Genomic DNA, 15,993 nt, shown 5'->3' with positions numbered 1-15,993 from the left:
GACTGACATTTTGCCTTGCAACTGACCACTTACAAACCTCTAAAAAGTTATTGCTATGGTTTAAGGCCCCTACTTTTTCGTCGGTCGTAGCTGCGTATTTATACATCCCGCACTAGCATCATGAGCATATGTACGCCCCGTTTTGGCCAAGAGTAACAATACTTCTATTCCTAAGTCACCCGAGGGTTCCGTTAGGTCGACATATTGACATCTCGTGTCCGCTCTATTAGTAACTAGGGGCATCTGTTGTCGAGTAGTCTAAGAATTTTATCTAATGACCAGTAGCCTGTCAATACTGAGTTCAAACTCTACTCGTTGCAAGTTGCGTTTTACTCAACCAATCCCCTATTTCATTTTATTTTAGGTTTATTTCTTTAAGTTGACAATTTAAACGTTGTGTGTACCTTTCAGAATATCTTAATTCATATACATTTTCTGTAATAAATTTTTATTTCGTTTATATCAGGTAAACCCTATAATTTTGATGGCAATTTGTGTAAACAAATTGTCAATGAGGAAGATTTTAAACATTCTTATTTTTAAAACGGCAAATTTTTCGTGTTATTATTTAAGTTAATATTCAATCATGTATCGGGAAGTTGTTTTGGCATTAACATCTTTCTTTCAACAACCTAACAAATTGACATATGTTTCAATTATACGAAATTAAGCAGGTAGATGGCTCTCACAATATTTTGTTGTGGACATAATTGGGTTACAATTCTACTGGATAGATAATTATATAAATTTTTCAAATACACCGTATTTCCTTTCGAAAGAACAAACTTTGACTACTGAGTGTTTTTCTTCAAGGAAACTCATATGATCAGGTTGAAATTGTATTAAGGATGACTAGGGAATAGAAATACGGTCGCTCTTGGTCTTCTACCGACCGGCAGTAACGCCCTGGCCAAAGTGGGGCGTCCGTTTGACTGTGCGGGATATACAAGGACGCAGTCACGTCCTGTAAGAATGGGGAAGTTTAATGCCTAGGGAAGCGAGAGTGCCACACTCTTTGCACGTTAACAACCCTGGCAATAAATTTTTGAGGGGTCCGTATGTGGGCTGCTGCAAGGAACAATTTAATTCCGGACGGCCTCTTTTACAGAACCTACCTATTGAATTATTGTTAATTTGTTCTCGGCCTGAACATGTATGAAATATTTGCTATTGGACGTGTACCAACCAACAATTAATAATGAAATTGTATAATATACAGTATAGGTATTCCTCATTGTTGAAGTCGGTACGGTGACCAATAGTTGCTAAAGTCTACGTTAGTTGGTGGAATTGGTTGGTCTATGTAGTAAGGTTGTGTCAATGGCAATTATGCCCCATCTTCTAATTCTTTATTACAAAATGTAGTTAATTGAATTTTCCTGTGACTAATATATTTTTCCGATATATATGAAAAATGATTATAAACTTCAAATAAAAAACATAATTATGTAGTCGTATATTACGCATATCAAATTTGAGATTTGGCATGTCTGTGTGTACAACAATGTACAATCAACGTATAATAAATATAAATGTTATACCTGTATATAATTGACTCCAATGTCATTTTTTATCCTTTTCAATTCATTAGATAGCAGTGACCCATCTAGGGCTGCAATTAAAAATCTCTGATGGATACTAGTGAGCAGGCTCAGGATAAATAAACATTTTATCACGTCACGTGTGAATACGCTCATTTTATGCTTATCAATCTGTTAGTTTTGTTTGTTATTTTCTTCAATTCTTTGGCAATTTTAATCTAAGGCCTGAAAAAAAATTAAATGACACTGAAATTAAGATTCCTTTTGGCCCACACTTCATTTTATCTTGCTGGTGGAGTTTTTATTCCCCGAGGGTATCACCAGCCCAGTAGTCAGCACTTCTGTGTTGACATGAATTATCATTGATATGGTCATAATTATAAATTAACTGTTTACAAAACATTGAACTTTTTAAATACTAAAGCTTTTCTACCTCAGGAATAGATTACCTTAGCTGTATTTGGCAAAACTTTTAGGAATGTATGGTCCTCAATTCTCTTCAACTTCGTACTTTATTTAGTCTTTTTAACTTTTTTTGATTCGAGCGTCACTGATGAGTCTTTTGTAGACGAAACGCGCGTCTGGCGCAAATACAAAATTTCAATCCTGGTATCTTCGATGAGTTTATTTTGCTATCAGAAAGTAAAAAATGCTCCTTTTGGTTATAAAGCTCCTGACGAATTTCAGTAGATATACCTCCTTGGTTTCATTGATTGGGGCATTCCTAATTACATCAATACAAGCACTTCAGACACACTAAATTTACAAAGTATTAGTTTATCGTAAATGGCTGGAGGGAATGTTTGAATAGGTCGATTTGATATTACCGTAGATTTATTATAATTCGTTGAATACTAATTTTCTACGGCACAGGTGACCCACAAATTCAAATGTTCAACTAATTACAAATTTTCTATAGGCTTTGTACATTTTGTAGATATTGACAAAACCACAAAATAAAATATCCTCGAAAATGCTAGTTTTCCTTAATCCACGAACATTGATACCCACGAAAATAAATGAATTCATAAGTAGTTGAAATAAATCTAATTATTAACTTGAGAATTTCCAAATATTGTTGGATACATACAGGTTTGCTGATCCTAAATAAAATCGAATAGTCTTTTTATGTCGATAAAGACCATTTTTGTATTTAAACTATTAATACTTCCCTGGCTTTCAAATTTGAAGGTATCAGCGCTCATGATTAAATTTAATCCCGAATAGCACTTATGAAGCATCAAATTTATAAAGTGGTTATTTTCTATTTAAAGAAATTCTGAATACACTTAAGATTACGTGATAATGTTCAGTACAAAATGCCTTATTCAATTATAATTTGTCAGTTTTGATTTTAACTCGTTGTATATATTTGATGCGTACAATGTTAAACACTCAATAAAATAGACGAAGGTATTTAAATAAAGTACTTATTTGAACTTTCCGTCACATAGCTGTATTTAAATTATCTGTCTTTGTGGCGGGAAGATTTGGTCTCAAATTTCATCACTAAATTGAACAACAGAAGAATAGAAAAAGAAAAGCCTTAAATGCATCTCTCGTGTGTTTAGTTATTCTCATTATATTGTTTATGACACATTTTAGATAACATTTTAATAACCAATTACTAAACATGAGTTTGAAATTTGAAGATTCGAAAATGAAAATTAAATATTAACTTTTAAATGATAAGTCGGCGCTTTTGCAATAGGTCAAGCAAGTGGCTGCCTATAAATCTACATATCACCATTTAATATCTATACATGAGTTAAAATACGAAAAAAAAAAGATCTACATGAAAATCCCAGTAGTCATTTAGTCCAATCAAAAAACAAGAATCCATTTTCACAGACATATACAACTACAGTGTAAATGAAAAACATGGTTCAACATGTAGGTAAAGAATGTACTGATGCCTTTAGACTACCAATCGCCTAATGTACCACACATCGAAGAGCTAACGCCTTCATATTGACATGCTATGACGTATGGTACATTCGGCCACTGAGAGTCTTCAAGCATCGGTTTAGACCCAGTGATAATAAAAAAGTAGGTCTATTGATATCCGTTATACAGAGTTCCGATTTTTAAAATTTTTTTTAAACAAGAAAATATAATTTTAAAGAATAAAGATTTTGAAATTGAGAATGGAAAAGGGGAATATGTCAAAAAGAAAACAACCCGACCAAAAAGAAGAAAACAGCCGAAGGCCACAAATGGGCCTTCAACACAGCAAGAAAATTCCGTACCCGGAGGCGGACTTCATCTGGCCCCTAAATAAAAATGTGTACTTGTTCAGTGAAAATGGACGCCATAATAAACTCCAAAACATATAAATGAACTACAATTAAAAAAACATACAAGACTAACAAAGGCCAGAGGCTCCTGACTTGGGACAGCCGCAAAAATTTGGCGGGGTTAAACATGTTTTGTGAGATCTAAACCCTCCCCCTATACCTCAAGCCAATGTAGAATAAACAAACACACAGCAATACGCACAGTAAAACTCAGTTTAAAAGATGTCCTAGTCCGATGTCACAATAGGTAACAAAAGAAACTAAGCAAAATAACAATGATACATAAATTAACAAAGGACTACTACTAGTTACGGACATGCCAGCTCCAGACCTCAATTAAACTGATTGACAGATTATGTCTTCATCATATGAAAATCAAGTGAATCAATATTAATACAAAAATATGTCATCTTGTATGTTTACCTTTATAAGGAGCTAACAAATAATTTATGTATACGCGTTACAAGACTTAACGAGGGTCCATTTTAAATTACTGTTAGCGCTACAATAAACGTGTAGAGTAAAGAGGGTATACAAACGTATTTGCAAAAATACCGAACTTCAAGGAAATTTAACAAAAGAAGGAAAATCAACGTAACCAAACGCTCGATTATATCAACCAGTGGGACAATTCGAATCAACTTTCATATTCCTCACTTTGTACAGGTATTTTCTGAAGAAAATTGTTAGTTAAAGCTGGTTTAATAGCCAGCTAAACCTCCCTCTTGCATGAAAGTTGGTTATTGTTACCTTATATTGACAGAACAATGTTATCAACCCAATCTGGCATATTTGGTTAATGTGCCAATAATTGATATTCAGCCGTCATAATTCTGTAAACATGTACCAAAGATATACAACACAACTGAATTAAAATACAGAAGCAAACATACAAATAAGTATAACAAAGACGTCAACAAAACACATTTTTGTAGTTGATAGTACAGTAAAGTAAAACATGACAAATATGCCTTCCCGATAAAGTACAAATTATAGTAAAAAAGTAAACACAAGGGTATACAAAATAAATCTCTTTAAAAGCCTCATTGGTTCGAATCGCCGCTACGGACAAAAAGAAATCCAAAGCCAAAAAAAAAAAACAGGGTATAAAATTTATATTTTCAAAATTAAATCGTCGCGTTTGTCTCATTAGTAAACATGTTTAGAAATGAAACGGTCATTTTGATCTGACTAGTTCTCAACAGACTGCAAATTAATGGATTCATGGTCAGTTTATCAGTCCTGAAGCAGGCTGCAGTAAATTCAGTACTGTTAAAACAAATCGCTTGTAGTCAATTAAGATCTGTTCAGTCTATGTTCAGATTTTTCAGTCTATGTTCAGACTTTTCAGTAGCTGTTATTTACATGTACAAAATAAACCTCAACATACTGAATTGTCTTAAAAGGTAATAAACAGTACTGGATTGACTGCATGACAGATGTCTGAACAGGACAAGAATATATCTAAAAAGAACGTATTTTTTTTAAAAACCACAGTGACCGTTTTAGGCTAAAACTTATTAACTAGTGTCATAGACTCTTGTACTCACCGAAGTTATCTCTTGAGTCTATATGTGACTGATGAGTGCATTTATAATATAAGTTAATTTCTGTTGACAACGGATTCTTGAAAAAAAGAACACATTCTAGCGTTAACTTAGTTTGTAATGTTATAAATTGTATCCCAGTTTATTGACAATTAGGTCATCTTGATATACCGGTTCCTGATTGATTTTAGTCTGGCAAACGTTACTCATTTCGCTTTTGTTTAGTGTATATATTGTACAGATTTTTTTCGTTTTTCTGTTGTCCCGATGTTTCCAAATCATTTTTATTATATTACAGTCTATTTTTTTTTAAATTTTAGGCTTCCATCGTAAAACAAATGAACACATTCCATAATGAGTAACAAATATTTACATGATAAAAGTTTTTATCAGCACCTTTCATTGATTTACACAGATTATAATGTTAATATGAAAAAAAGTAACTTACCAGTAATATTTATTCGCAGTATTCCTATGGTATCATCAAACTCCACAAACAAAAACCTTTTGATATTGCGTTGTTTAGTTTGCATTAAAGATTCAACGAAATTACGTATTCATTCAATTTCTAAGAAATTCAATATAAAAAAACAACATTTTCTTCCTTATTTAGTAAAATACCGTTTTAGGACAATTGAAAAAGAGGTCTTTGTTACCACTAACTATAAAAACCAATTTTTTTATACAAGATTTAAATAGCTTTTAATAAATTTCTATTTTGATAAAATGGCGAAAGGATTAAACTTAACTGCTTAATTTGGGTTTTAAACTTTAAATAAAGAAAAATATGATGTATATATTTAACAAGCGGGAATCACCATTACAGTGACAGGTGCAAATCGACCTATGTATGTAGGTTAGTTCACTTTTAAAAACATTTCCACTGAATTTCGGTGATTGCATCAAAATATAAACCTGACGTCATGTTCCAAACTATGCAACATCTGATTGGTTAGATAGATTCATCGACGCCAAGTTTTGGCTAAGACATTATGTCATACTTCGTGATCAACAGCTGTTTGGGTACCTTGTGATGATTAAACTGAAAAAAAATACATTGAAAAGATGGATATTTCATATAATTTGAGGTAAGTTTGTTTCAATTTTCATAACCTTTTACTGCCGAGGTCTGTCTATTTTCATTTAATTGAAGGTTGAGTAGCCATGTACATAAAACTGCACATTTCTATTAAAAAGGGTGGATGGCTAATCGTTACACACGTTGCTGGTTTCATAAAAAAAGGATAGTTTATAGAGAAAAAATCGAATTTGATATTTTAGGCAAGTCGAAATTACTATACTCTTTTAAACAATCATAACTTATTGACCCATGACTGAGAATGAACAAATGCTGCCAGACTGCCTGTCATGATGATTTACTAATGAACGATACATTTCAGTGTCATTTGAACAAAACCCTGAAAATTACTCTAAATGCATATGTGTCAAATAACCTCTGTTTGTTTATAATTCATTAAATTTATAATCATATTAAACAAGAGGCTCTAAAGAGCCTGTGTGGCTCACCCTGGTCTATGTACATATTCAACAAAGGACACTCTCCAACAATATAGACGAGAATAGAATTCATGACAAAAATCTCTGTTGTGTTGATCTTGTATTTCTGATCATTTAGTCTGTTTAGTTTCTCTCTATCTTCTTTAGTTTTTGCTAAAAACACAAAAGAGGGCAAAACAAAAAAATCCTCATTTAAGGGCAATCACTCCTAAAAAGAGTGATAGTCTACTAACTATATCTGCAAAATTTGACTTGTTAGTAGATGTTAACTTGCTGATAATATTTGTCTATTTATCTATTAAAATTTTAATCTTATAAGGCAAAATGCAAAAAAATGGTGAAAATCGTCATTAATGGGCAATAGCTCCAATAAGGAGTCGTCGGACAATCATTCATAGTGGTTTTCAAGATATCAAACAAAACTAGCACTTTACCCATATGTTCCAATTTTAACCACGTCGTAAATGTTACGGACGCCATCACGAGTTGGTTGACCGTTATAGAATATCAGTTTCACAGCTGATGGCAGATAGGTTCCAACTGTCGTAATTCCAATCCTGTCCCCTTTTTCCCCGAATATGACCTACCGAATTAGCCTTATGAGCGGGTTTTTACTAACATGAGCAACCTGACGTGTGTCACAGGTGGAGGAGGATGTCACAGGTGGATACCCTGATGATGATTGTGGCCAAGTTTGGTTAAATGTGGCCCAGTAGTTTCAGAGGAGAAGATTTTTGTAAAATTTAACGGACGACGGACGCCAAGTGACGAGAAAAGCTCACTTGGCCCATTGGACCCAATGAGATAACAATTTGACATTTAAGGGCAATAACTCCTGAGGGTTTTGATGTTAATGGACAGCAGGTAGATATCGACATTCTGCTCCTGTCAGATTTTCTCTATTCATAGTGGTTTTCAAAATAGTAGACAAAACTTGCATTTTATCCCTATGTTGTATTTTTAGCCATGGCGTCGTAATAACAATCCTGTCCCCTTTTCCCCGATTATGACCTACCGAATTAGACTTATTAGCGGGTTTTAACTAACATGAGCAACCTTACGTGTGTCACAGGTGGGGACCAGGATGTCACAGGTGGATACCTTGATGATGATTGTGGCCAAGTTTGGGTAAATGTGGCCCAGTAGTTTCAGAGGAGAAGATTTTTGTAAAAGTTAACGGACGACAGACGCCAAGTGATGATAAAGGCTCATTTAGCTCATTAGGCTAGATGAGCTAAAAGTTTGACATTTAAGGGCAAACAATCCTAAAGGTTTTGATGTTAATGGATAGCAGGTAGGTCTCGACATTCTGCTCCTGTCAGATTTTCTCTATTCATAGTGGTTTTCAAGATAAAACAAAACTAGCATTTTACCCCTATGTTCCAATTTTAACCACGTCGGCCATGTTGGTTGGCAAGCAGGGTCATCGGACACATTTTAAAAACTAAATACCTTTATGATGTTTGTGGCCATATTTGGTTAAATTTAGTTTAGTAGTTTTAGACATTTTTGTTAACAACGACGGATACCAAGTGATGTGAAAAGCTCTCTTGGCCATAAGACCAGGTGAGCTAAAATTAACGAGTAAGACATTAAACTAAAACATGCAACACTTGTATTAGCCATTCTATATTATTCTCGTATGGGGTCCAATTGGTCTCTCCCTCTTCTGTTTATTGCTTGAACAAGCTAGGGATATATCAAACTTTTTACCTGGTCTTGAGAAAACTTGAAGATAATAAGTCAACTTTGGTTTATGCATCGATGGTCCTTAGGGAACTACCTGTGACCAAAGGGACATATTGAGTGGTAGTGCCGTGTACTTACTTGTAATCATCGAGTTATCCTGACTTCTCAATTGTTCACGAGAAATTTATATTGCATTCTTGATATATGATGTAGTTATATTTTACATTGTGGGTTGACCATAGGATTTTCAAAAGCGTTCAAATAAAAACTATACAAATAATTAAGGGTAACACCATTCATATGAAACTCCTTCCAATGTTATAGATTGAGGTTAAGGTTAAAATAATACACCATAATACATACATGTATGAGGGTAAACACGGGAAATTCGCTTCAACTATAAATAGATAAGACACGAACTAAAAAAATGAATAAACGGACCATAGATGATGAAGTATAATATAGTTACATGTGTATCTTTGTTTCAGAGTTCGACGACATACAGTTGATGAAATAAATCATCCACTGGTTCACACTTCTGTGATGGGAAATAGGATACAGTGAGAAAATAGTAGGAGTTTTGTCAGGATACAGAGAGAAAATGGTATAAGTTTATAATCATAATATATATGTATCCTATTGGGAATAACAAATGAACTGAACTGCCTGATTAGTCGTAAAATAAATGTCGATACAGCTCATTTTATAGAATAAAAAAGCATAAACTCTATATTTGAACAAATACAGAATTTCAAATTAAAAAAAAAATACATCACAAGACATATGGAATCCAAAACTTAAGAAGACAGAAATACACCCAATATACACATAAAAGGACACATTTAAAATCCACAACACTGAACAGAACGCTGTGGGCATTTACATCAAGTCCTTCAGAAGAGTAAGCATATCCTGCACTAAATGAGACGCCCGTAAATTTGTACAGCCGTCGAAGTGTCAAATCCGATAGAATTTGAAATCATGTTAGAAATTTATGTATATTAGGTCTTTGTACCTAGCCATACCTTTACGTTATACTACAGTCTTATTTAAATCAAGTTAGAGAACATGACAAACCTTGGAGTTACAAAAGAGAAAATTGCTAAGATTCCAGATGAGATCCTGATATGCATAAATCACCCATCGGGTAATTCTAAACTCGGATACATGTGTCAAAATAGATATGTAATTGGTAAACTTTAAATTCATCATGATTTAAAAAAATATACAGAATCAATAAATTGTTCTTTTTATATTCATATCATAAAAAGTTCAGATGTATTTGTATTGATAAGGATACCTAAAGGAGAATATCCATTTTTTTTATTACAAGTAACGTTTTATCACAAAAAAAAAAAACGTTGCCCTACAATATGAAGGTGTAAAATAACAAAAATACCGAACTCCGATGAAATTCAAAACGGGAAGTCCATAATCAAATCGCAAAATCAAAAGCTCAAACACATCAAACGAATGGATAACAACTGTCATATTCCTGACTTGGTACAGGCATTTTCTTATGTAGAAAATGTTGGATTAAACCTGGTTTTATAGCTAGCTAAACCTCTCAGTTGTATGACAGTCGCATAAAATTCCATTATATTGACGACGATGTGTGAACAAAACAAACAGACATAATAGGTAAAAATGTCAAAAATAGGGATACAGCAGTCAACATTGTGTTATAATCTTAATCACTATCAAAACAAAAAATATGTCAACAAAGAAACACAAAAAAGCATATAGGCAAGGCACATAAGCATAATTGAAAGACAAGAATACAAAAATTTACCATATCACAATAACACAATGACGGGATGTATAAGTACCGAGCCACGTCAAATGGATATTACCAAAAATAGACTAAGCAGTAAAAGTAATATTCACAAAGACAAATAAAAGAATACTATAACACGTTATTAAGATGAAAAACAACGTCAGTACCTAGAATCTATACTTCAAGACCATCGTGTATTATTTGTGAAGTTGATACGGAATATTTATCAACAAGGTCTTGGTATCTTCCGCTGAATTTTTTTAGAAAAAGGACGAGACGTTCTTTGACATACCCCTGGTTCATCAACTTTCTGCTCAGACACTGGTGACGTTGATTGAGGGCACTTTGATTGTGATCAATGATTGGAGAAACGATAACTGCAGCTGCAAGGTTAAAAACCACTCTTTTAGACAATTCCGTCATAATCATGAACATGATGTATATCTTATCAATAGATTTAAAATTCCTTTCAACCAAAACTTTATTTCCTGAAATGCCGACTTTTCACTGATATTTGCTTCCGATTTATTTCAGAAAAGGCTTCATACAGACGTTTCCCAGTTACTTAGCAATTAATCTACACGAGTCGCGCAGAAAATGGATGAAATGCAAATATGCATAGATCACCAATTTTAGATTCAGGAATTAAAAAGTTCCCGATTTCATTTTAATCATTGTTTCTTATATTCTTATCAAGGCCTATAATTATTCGATATTTGTATAAGCTACATTCATGTTGGAGAAAACTTTTCCTGTGACAACCACTATATATGAACGATTTTACACATATCAAATCGGTTGAAGTTTTATTTTTATTCATTTCTTTTATCAAGGATGCAGCTATTGTTTTATTGTTTTTATTTTACGGAGATGTTTAATTATGATCATGGGAGACACCTTCCAAAGGTACAGTTACTCCGAGTATGAATCATGCTATTAACATGATTAAGTAACAATAATAATTGTAGACATAAGATAAAACTATCGTTTTAATTACATTCTAGTATGACGCGTTGAGTTCATACTTGTGGTAAAAAAGACAATATTCAATTTCAGCTGATCGCCAATGTCATTATTTGTTTCAGGTTGTTTCAATTACCCATGTCGCAGACATTTGAAAATAAACACAGAAATATTAAAAAAAAACAATGGTAGGAATTCGTTGTAATCAGGATCTTATAATACAAATCTGATTTATAAAATATGTTTTGCAATTCCTTTACGACTACTTGTTGGCTAATACCGTCGGTTGCTCACTTTCAAAGAGCAACATTCGTAAAAATCGAGGGGGAAAGTTTTGAAATGGTTAACTACTAGTATGACAAACCTTTTGCTAAAATTCTCATATCCTGTTATTGAAAAATTGTTAACACATTTCCTTATTCAATATTCTACGCTTTTAACGTTAATATTTGTATCGATTCAATTATAGGAACAGCAAATATCTGTCTGGAACTAAAGAGAAGCATCTTATTAAAAGTTACCACTTATACTAGACATGACTGCGTATTTGTACATCCCGCATACGCAAAACTCACACCCTAATGCGGTATACATGTAGGCTATCACCTCCAGAACCGGGGAGTCTAGTGATTACCAAATTTTAATACTCCAGTCAAGTCTTGTATCATTTCACTATGTTTCAAAACTAGGGTTATAACTGGGATTTTGTGTATTTTTAGCATTCAAATAGCGTGTATCCTTCGATCAGAAGACAAGAAAAAATTGTAAATAAATACAATAATTAGGTTCTGCAAGTCAGAGATCGGCCGGAATAAAGTGACAACTGAAAAATTATTGTATGTTTTATGGGGACATAAATTTGCCCAGTAACTGGATACGGACTGCTCACAGAGTTGTTAATAAAAGAACATAGGACTCGCCCTGCATAAGGTATTTTTGGTATCTTTATCTTCTCTTTTACATTAGCAAGGAGTTTCAAATTCAAGGAATAACAATATTCATATACCCCAATCAACCCTCGATATAAATAGAGATGAAAGATCGTGCTCTGAGATTTGACCAAACAAAGTTAATTAGAAAATTGAGGTAATGGGAAAGAGAACAACAGTTTCAGCAAAGAATGAAAACACTGAAAAAACTATTTCATGTTATGTAGACATTTCAACAATAAATTCAAAATATCTTCTTTATTACTATTAATAAATAACTCAGTTTATAATTGATACGAATGTCCAACAATTACACAAACCGTTGCACCTCCATTATCCCTTTTTAAATTAATAGTTTTAAATTGTTTAAATTTGTATTTCAGTAAATTAGGTACGTTCAACATTTGTTCGTAAGTGTGAAGAGAAATTATAAAGAATATAATACAAATATAAAAAAAAAACTGTTTGGTTAGCAAGGCTCAAGCCACCATTTTTATTATTATTTTTCAAATCACGAAAATTCTGTATCAGGAATACACCTAGAACAGCCATAAATCAGCTAGAGCCTAAAAGATAAATGAACATGTTCAAGTTATGCATCAGTGACAAGAACAAAATATAACGTCCTTGGTGATTAACCAGACCGTACCGGAAATAGACAACGAGGTAAAACAATAATTTTTACATCACGAACACTGGAAATTGTAGCAAGTTATCCATTTCTCTGTTTTTTAAGTGATGAATTTGCGTATCATAGTTTAATGTGTTCAGACTGTCTACAAGCAGAAGGACAGCATGGGCGGATTCAGGCGGGGATGTGGCGGGCGTGCGCTCCCCTAAAATTTGCAAAGCCTGGGTTATCCTCAGCTTAATAAAGTATCTGAAGAGACGACGAAAATTAATGTCGTCGCATTCCATCCGTTTTAACATTCAAAGTATATAAAACAGTAAGTTTAACATAATCAACGTGATTACTAATCAACTGACCTACGGTTTATTCAAGTTCTATAAATATACTTCAAAGGAAGGTGTCAAACGCTGCGTTTGATGACAAATATTATAGGCTTTTAGCAGTTAAAGTAAAAATAATTGTTTCATTGTAGCTGCGGTTTTAATAAACAATTTTTTTATAATCAAAGTTCCGAAACATCCCTCATTCACTTTCCCACGAAGTAGGTGAATTTGCCCTACCCGCGGTTGGATTGATTATTTCATCATCGCACGGCCAAGAAAACAGTCCAGGTTAGATTCTTTCTTAGTGAAAGATAGACATACTGGTTCAAGCGAAAGGTTAGTTTATTAATTTGTTTCATTATTTAATATCTCTGTGTCTATATATATTTCTCACTTGCAACCTAAAAAATTTGCCGAAGTATGCATAAACTTTCAAGGCCCCCGTATTACATGGGATCCAAAGAAAATAAACATAACTTCGTAAAAGCATCTCATTCTGATTTTAGTGGTTTACGGCGAAAATAGAATATATTAAGTCGCCACGACATCCGAAAATCAATAAAATTAAAAACAGGTATTATGAAAAGACAATTTAAAATCGCTGGTAAAAGTAGAAATTTTCGTTTGCAAATACTAATTCTGGTCAGGTGAGCTATTGTCATCTGTCTCGTCTCACTTTGCGTCCGTCGGTCCGCCCATCTATCTGTCAACTCTTCACATTTCCATCGTCTTAACCAAGTAGGGCAGGGGCTGGTGTTATTGAGTGTTAAAGTAATTCTTAAGTTAACCGGTTTCATTTCACATCGTTGAAACCATGTACAGTTGGCTTAGACACATTTCCGATGTGCAAAACAAGGGTTAATTATTTTTTGTGGTGTTCCTGTATCTCTTTATGTCACAACTACCAGCACCGTGTCTTTCAAGGTTTAGTTTAGACATTACCTGATATTACTATATAGATAAGTTTACAACAAGTGCTGGTGTCTTGATTTTAGATTGGTATGCAAAGGAACACAGAATCAAGGTATGCTAGTAGATAATGGAAGACAATGCGTTTGTGTCGCCCTTTGTTTCATGGCATCTGTCACCCACGAACCATCTACTCCATCTTACGTTGACCATATTTTTCAGCTTGATACATATTTTTACCTCTCAATATGCACGCATCGTGGGTACATGCTTATAAATGAAATATCAAGTACCGTTGATATAGCGGGAAGAAGTTGACACTTCCATGTTATAGAGTCGAGAGGCGGATCAACAGACCATGCAGTAGACGACTTAGATGCCTTGTGTTTTAGTATCAGAGGACCACTTAAGCGCTGCTATGAAAAATCCGATATGTGTTTTATGACAGTTGGAAACTTTCCAAATTGTACTATTGGTACAAAAAAGACAGATGATCAGATGTACTTGGTAATGGACTCGCATAGCAGAGAAGAATCTGGAAAATCGGTCCCAGGTGGGACAGCTGTTGTACTTAGATTTCGTTCCTTAGATTAGCTTGTTACTTATATCAGAGAAATATGTGATTCGCTGTATTTGTTAGATATGCCATTCGAGACAACTTCTATAGCATGTATTCCACTAGATACTGTACACTCACCGAATGCACCATATGGCGACGATCAAGAGCATTCGATCGAAGCTGAAGTAGATTCACAAGTGAATGAACAAAATGCAGCAACAAGCAGTGAACAAAGTACACCTGTGACTCAATACCTGCAAAATAAAAATGAACATTGTGACCATGAAGAGAACGACAACGTTCCTATTGATAATATAAATACACAAACTCAGTAGAGTAGTGAGGCTGCTGTTTGAGGTGATCTACATGACATGATGCTCCAGATGTCAAAGAGAATCACATATTTCCTTCAAGTTCCCGTCCAAAAATAACGCGGATAAAAGAAAGAAGTCTGGAAATTTTAAAAGATTATGTGTGCGAGAATGGTTCTCCGTTTTCACTTTATATCATATTCCGTTTCTCAAGATGGTCTTTATTGTTTGCCCTGTCGTTTGTTTCCGGATTCACCGCATCGACGACCCATCAAATTGATACAAGAACCCTACAGCGACTAAACCACACAAAAGAAGATTTGAAAATGCATGCTACAACACACTATCATCAGTCATCGATGACAAAACTTTAGGCTTTTCGTACTACACAACGTGAGCCTTAATTAAGAATTGATGCAACACTTACTTCTGGAAACCAAGCAATTATTGAGCGAAACCGTCAGATACTCATGTCCATAATTAAGTCATAGGTATTCTGCGATCGACAAGGTATTGCCTTGCGTGGCCACAGGGATGATAATACTGATAAGGGAAGCAGTACCAACAAAGGAAATTTCAAAGAATTGCTAAATTTCAGAGTCGACGTTGGTGATTCCATTCTAGAGAAACATTTTAACTCGTGTAAGAAAAACGCTACCTAAACTTCCAAAACAACTTACTGTTGTGTTTAAGGGATTACATACAGAACAAGATTGTCAGCGAAGTTATAGCACAAGCTATTGGCCCGTATTATGGAATACAATGTGACGAAGTAACATACTCCAGTAATTGGGAGCAGCTGGGTCTTATCATCCGTTATACTGTCGATGGGCATCCAAAGGAGCGCTTATTAGAATTGATCATGTTTATATATATATACATATATGAAGTAGAGATTGAAAGCAAACTTATAGGGTCTCTTAGTAATGCTGGATTAGATACTCAACTTTGCAGGTCCCAACTATGGACGGCGCCGGCAACATGTCGGGAAATATAATG

The 15,993-nt window shown here is 34.0% G+C and overlaps 1 protein-coding gene and 1 long non-coding RNA gene across 3 annotated transcripts in view; one reads left to right on the top strand and one right to left on the bottom strand.

The window, feature by feature from the left end:
- The window catches only part of LOC127711055 (VWFA and cache domain-containing protein 1-like), a 46,485-nt gene extending 40,546 nt beyond the window's left edge, over positions 1-5,939 (bottom strand). For both annotated transcript variants that reach the window (XM_052217011.1, XM_052217012.1), the window contains exons 1-2: positions 5,834-5,939; positions 1,542-1,766 (exon numbers count right to left, since the gene is read on the bottom strand). The gene's annotated coding sequence lies outside the window, so the exon portion shown is untranslated. The remainder of the gene's footprint in view (positions 1-1,541; positions 1,767-5,833) is intronic.
- Positions 5,940-9,078: 3,139 nt separating this feature from the next.
- LOC127712153 (uncharacterized) lies at positions 9,079-11,040 on the top strand. The gene is made up of 2 exons (XR_007986972.1): positions 9,079-9,196; positions 10,904-11,040. It is a non-coding gene; the product is annotated as an uncharacterized LOC127712153 (long non-coding RNA).
- The last annotated feature ends 4,953 nt before the right edge of the window (positions 11,041-15,993 follow it).

The sequence above is a fragment of the Mytilus californianus genome, unplaced genomic scaffold (assembly GCF_021869535.1).
Source record: "Mytilus californianus isolate M0D057914Y unplaced genomic scaffold, xbMytCali1.0.p SCAF_8, whole genome shotgun sequence".
Classification (NCBI taxonomy): domain Eukaryota; kingdom Metazoa; phylum Mollusca; class Bivalvia; order Mytilida; family Mytilidae; genus Mytilus; species Mytilus californianus.
This window is presented reverse-complemented; position numbering and strand designations above follow the sequence as displayed.